This window comes from Mirounga angustirostris, unplaced genomic scaffold, assembly GCF_029215605.1.
Source record: "Mirounga angustirostris isolate CCGP_5_RB_7025 unplaced genomic scaffold, mMirAng1.0.hap1 SCAF_3, whole genome shotgun sequence".
Taxonomy (NCBI): Eukaryota; Metazoa; Chordata; class Mammalia; order Carnivora; family Phocidae; genus Mirounga; species Mirounga angustirostris.
In genome coordinates this window covers 116,917,377-116,923,387 of record NW_026991711.1, presented here as the reverse complement: position 1 = coordinate 116,923,387, position 6,011 = coordinate 116,917,377, and positions in this window count along the sequence as shown.

The following is a 6,011-nucleotide window of genomic DNA, read 5'->3' as shown; positions in this document are numbered from 1 at the left end:
TGACTCTTGCCAGTAGTGAAAGTTTCTTGGGAAAAGATAAATCTGCATAGATAAGAGATTTTCATGATGATTTCAAATCACAAGAAGAAAATGGAGTATTATTAGACTAAGTGATTTGATCATAGACAAAAAGAGCTAGGATACTGCATAAGATTAAAAAATAAGGAAAGAATTTTAAAATTGTAAAAAATAAGGAAATTCCTTGAACTCTTTGGTCACGAGACAGTTTGATGCAGTCTCAGGCCTGGTTTGCTTTCCTGCCCTTGGTCCCCCTCCCCCTTTCCACCCCCAGCCTCCCAGCCATTCACCTTGGATTGCATGTTCTTGTTCACAGACGCCAACTGTGTAGCTGACCCAGGCCCTACAATTACAGTGAAGGAAAAAAAAAAGGCACAAGAAAAAATGGCCTTGTTTATGATAACAGCATCTCTAAATAACACAGGAAGACAATATAAGCTTCTCCAGTGACCTGAAAGATAAAAATATGGAATAACTTAGAACCCAGACTGGCCTGGGTCCCCATAAACCCAGTTGGTTCACGGTCTTTAGCTAAAACTCTTACACATAAGTTCCACGTAAATGTCCAAAGATACTCCAAGTAGGACTTCAAATCTCAGCTATTCTTTCTACATAGCTAAGTGACTTCCTACAAAAACTGCATCCTTGTGGCTTTTTTAAAAAATGCCTTTAGCAATCTTTGAGGTATTGTTACTTGCTTGGAAATAATTCTCAGAAGCACAAACCAAGGGGAAAACCAGAGGAGCTGGTATGAATGAACAAATCAAAGAGCACAGACATAATAGGATCGCCTTATAAAAAAATCTAGAAAGCACGAAGAATTACCAAAAATGTAGCTCATTCTTGTCAGGAAGCAGTAAAGAAAATAAAAGTACTTTCCTAATCCTTGGTGTTGAGTAACTTCTGGGCTTAATATCTAACTCAGGCTTGCAAGAAACTCGTTTCTCAGCAATGACGGGCACAGAAACACACACACACACACACTCTCAGAGCTGAGGTTCTGCTGACCTTGGCAGTATTTTATAGGTTGTACAGTAATGTTTCCCTCTAGTGAATTGTTCTTTTCCAGTGGCTTTAATTTGTTAAACCAAAAAGAAAAAAAGTTTGTCTTCAGCCCTGGGCATGTATGTCTTCCTTTTCTCCTGACTTTTTGCTTCTGCAAACATTTATTCTAAGCATTCTGGAACATTCCTTTCTATTGATTAATGATCATGATTAATGCCTCTTTAAATACTAAAAGGTGATTTGAGTAAGACTTTAATTGTGTCTCTCTCACTTCTATTAATCTTTCCCAGGAATAGTTGCTTGGAAGATTCTGGTCTTTTAGAAAATGTGCCTTAAGTGCAAATTTAGAATAACCCAGGGAATTATTTTTTATTAAAAGGAATAAAAAAACCCACCTCATTCCCTTAAGACTCCTGAAACTCTGAAAGCTTCATATCCTCTTTTTGACGGATTATTTTGACATTAGCATTCTCTTTTAAATTGCACCAATTTTTATTTATGTCATTCTTTCATTGACCACATATTTTTGAGTACTTACTATGTGCCTAGCATTTTTTGGGCTTGGAACATAATCACAACTAAAAAAAATCTTTGTCCCGAGAGTCTACAATCTAGTAGAGGGAGACAGGATGCACAATGTCTGGGTGTGATTTCCATCAATATTAACTGAGCCAGAAGTGCTGGGTTGGTGGTAAACATTCCGATACCTAGCCAGGTATGCCAACGCAAGAGCCACCAATATTCCACAGCATGTCTATGTATAATAACGATGGTGCAAAAGGGATTTGCAAGTGATCCTAACAGCTGGAGTCCATTTATGGTGATTAAGGAAGACCAATGTGAATGATGGCTGCCAGTCATCATTTTAGTTTTTGCACAATGACTTAGATTTCTAAGGATAGTTAGAAGGCCAGGAGGGGAAAATATCCTTCCCATCTGAACCTGAATGGCCCCCAATCTGTTTGTTATAAAATGTGCTGGCATTGTTAGAGATTTGTACTTTCTTTCTGTGAAGTCTTCATTTGTTGAACATACTGGAAAAGTGAAAATGAAATAAATGAAAAAAAAGTTATGAAATGAAATGAACTCTCTGGAGATTACAAAATTAACTCAGGAGGTATTTATGATAGCACTTTGAGTGAAAATGTGGAACCCATTATTTATCTAATGTTGAAAATAGGTATTTATTCGGAGTCTAAAAAATCTTTTTGAAAGTATTCGCTAACAGTGAATTCTAAAACTCTTTGTCTCTGACCCCCTTGGGAACACAGGAAACAAACTCTAATGAACCCTAAGCCAAAAAAATTCAGGATTGGCAAAACCAATTCACTCTTTGGGATTGTTTGTTTTCTGTTCAGATTTTGTTTCTTTTGAGGGGAATCATTAGTGCCTTTCTTCATGAACACTGAAATAAAATTTTTAAAAGGCATTCCACAATGGAAATGAAAACCAGATCAGTATATGGTCAACCCTACCGTCAAAGTCCTAGTTACCACTGAAATTGCACACATTATGTGCCAGGCATGGTTCTAAGTGGTTTATATAATAACTCATTCCCCATCACAAATATACTCAGTAGGTTAAGTCCCATCAAGTTCCTTTTTTTTTTCAGCTAAGGAACCAGGTATTTTCTTCAGGATCACATGGAAGATGCAAGATTGAACTTAGGCAGGGCAGTCTGGCTCTGCAATCCCAGGCTTTTTACCATGACACTATCTCGCCATAACAAAAACTTCATGTGAATGGTGTGTGTTTCCCGGGTGCATGAAAGCTGAACGTCATGGCCATGCATCTGCTTGCTGAGCCAGAGTGTAAACTACATCCACCCCAATTTCCCCAGCTCTGCACCCTTACTAGTCCTTCCCATCATCCCAGCTACCTCCTGACTCTGCTCACACTCCTATTCCCTCTTTCACCTCTGCCTTTACTTCTATGCATGTTTGCCCTGCTTCTTGGGTGGTGAGAGAATTCTCAGGAGACAACGAAAGGACCTGTCTTAATCTGTTGAGGCTGCCATAACAAAATACCACAGACTGGGTGGCCTACATAACAGACATTTATTTGTTACAGTTCTGGAGAAAGGAAGTGCAAGATCAAGGTGCCAGCCCATTGTGTTCCTGGTGAAACCTGTCTTAGATTATAAATGGCCACCTGCTCGCTGTGTGCTCACATGGCCTTTCTTCAGAGTGGGTGGGACAGGGGGAGATATCTTCCTCTTCTTTTTTTTTTTTTTTTTTTAAGATTTTATTTATTTGCGAGAGAGAGAATGAGAGACAGAGAGCATGAGAGGGAGGAGGGTCAGAGGGAGAAGCAGACTCCCTGCTCAGCAGGGAGCCTGATGCGGGACTCGATCCAGGGACCCCAGGATCATGACCTGAGCCGAAGGCAGTTGCTTAACCAACTGAGCCACCCAGGCGCCCGATATCTTCCTCTTCTTAAAAAACCACGAATCCTATTGCATTAGGACCCCAACATTTATGATCTCCTTTAACTTTAATTACCTCCTAAAAGCCTTACCTCCAGATATAGTCACTTCGGGAATTAGGGCTTCAACATATGAATTTGGGGGGGACACAATTCAGTCCATAGCAGGACCCATGGATAATTGATACATAAGGCATTTCAAAATCCAAGAAAGCCAGTTAGAGGGGGAAGCTACTCTTATGCACTTTTGGTTTCCCAAGGGTGCACCCCCAGTAAATTGCTGTGTAAGGATATTGAAGGATAGCTAAAACTTACTTTCCTTCACAGGGAGCTGACATAGTTCTAGAGAACAGAGATGGACAGAGAAAACCCAACTCAATTCAAACAAGGCAGTGATTTCCATTTGACCGATCATCACCAGGGGGAATTAACTAACCATAACAGAGCTGAGAGAAATGCTACATGCACCTGTCATCAGGATCATGTGGTAAGGTTTCCTCTTTTTTAAGTGCCATTATACACTTCTGGAAAAGAAGTTTGTCATCCTCTTCTTGTTTATCTAGTTCCCAACCTTCTCAGGCTTGTCCTTCATCCACTCATTGTCCAACTGGGCCAAGTGGTCATTTCTAATCATTTGTTCATCTTTCTTCAAACATATCCTGTGGAAGGAAGGCCAAAGGCAATCGGCTTATTAGCCGACTTTTATGACTTTTATGATCTTTTTTAACATCATCAGACAGTCTGAAAAGATCTGGACTTTCTTGGTTACTTTGTGCCCAGATTTTCCCCAGTCTGTGAATGTGGACCTCTAGGTCTTCTCCTTCTAAGGTAGCAGAACCTCCAGGGTGTCTTGAAATGCCCTTGACTTTTAGCTCTGCAAGAAAGGGACTGTGTTTTATGTACCAATGTATACTCATCATTTGCAACAGTAGATAGCAGGTTAATTAACTAATTAATTCACAACTTGAACTACCAAATGAAAGGGTACTCTTTGGGTTGCTAAGGCCTGACTTGAATCATGTCTAACAATCTGGGTTAAGCAGAGTTCTCAGGATTGTCTCAGCCCCTAAGAAGCTTGCTGGGTCTGGAATTACAGGGGGAGCACAAGACTATGCTGGAAATCTTTGTGTGCCTATGGCCATGTGGAATGTACTCACCCCAGTTTTACCCCAACACCACATTTGCCCCCTTCTCCACTGCACACATCTCTCCTGCCAGGAAAATATCGACCTATGAGAATGTCACAGAACATTCTCAATTCATTTAGTTGTAACACACAGCTAATGTATTATAATAATTTGCAATATATAATATTATATTATTACTTGAAAATCCTTCCAATTTTCCAGCCTTTGACATAAATAGTCTAGAAGTGGGGTATGTGATAAATTGCTGGGGAGGGGGGACTCCTTCATCCTTTATGTTCCCCAAAGGCACCTGATCACTTGTTAAAAACTTTGGGTTTCCTTCTGCTCCAAACACATAGTTCTTTCCCTCTTTTCTTACCACTTGTTCATGCTTAGCTATAAGAATTCCTTTTCTGCTTCTTCCTTCTCTGCACATAACATCCGTGAACATGACTCTTCCTACAAAACTGTGGCATAAAAAGTAAATAGAAGCAAGCAAACATAATGGAGGGTGAAGAACGGATCCCCATGCATGCCTGCTTCCTAATCCCCATTAACTGCGAATGTTACCCTACGTGGCCAAAGGGACTTTGCATATGTGACCAAGTTAAAGATCTTGAGATGGAGAGACCATTCTAGATTATCCAAGTGGCCCCAAGTAATCATGAATCCTTATCCGAGGGACACAGGAGAGTCAACAGTGGCAATGTGATGACAGAGGCTCTACAGAGGGACAGAGAGAAAGAGTAAGTAAAGCTTCTGGCTTTGAATAAGGAGGCAGGGGACCAATAGCCAAAGGATATAGTTGGCCCCTAAAAGTTGCAAAAGTCAAGGAAAGGAATTCTCCCCTAGAGCTTCCAGAAGGAATGCACCTCTGAGGACCTATTTTAGACTTCTGACCTCAGGAACTATACTATAATAAATTTGTGTTGTTTTAAGCCACTAAGTCTGTGGCAATTTGTTAAAGGAGCCATAGGAAGCTAACACAGGTAGGTTAAACAAAACTCTCCTCTTCCTTCACATTCGGCTCCTTTATGTTATGAGGTAATGGGCTTTGCTCATGGATTTGCTACCAAAAACCCAAGCCACTCTTTCCCCTAAATGTCTACCTGCTATTCCTGGTGAGTGTCAGGAATGTTCCCTCCAAAGTTCCTAGACTACAGTCTCAGCCCACTGGCCTGCCATGTGGATGGATGGTCTCAACAAACAGCCCTTCTACTATCTCCCGAGCTCTTTTTGGGTTGATAATATTTATAGCCCTGATCTGGAAGACAGAGTATTTGAAGGAAAATAGTCAGTGTTCTGGGATAAAACATCTACAGAAATTTGTGTGGGCCTTTGGAGAAGTGAAGGGCTTAGTTCCACACTTAATAATGTAGATGGAGTTTAAGCAGGACATATATAGATAAAGTATCATGAGGCAGTGAAAGATCAGGG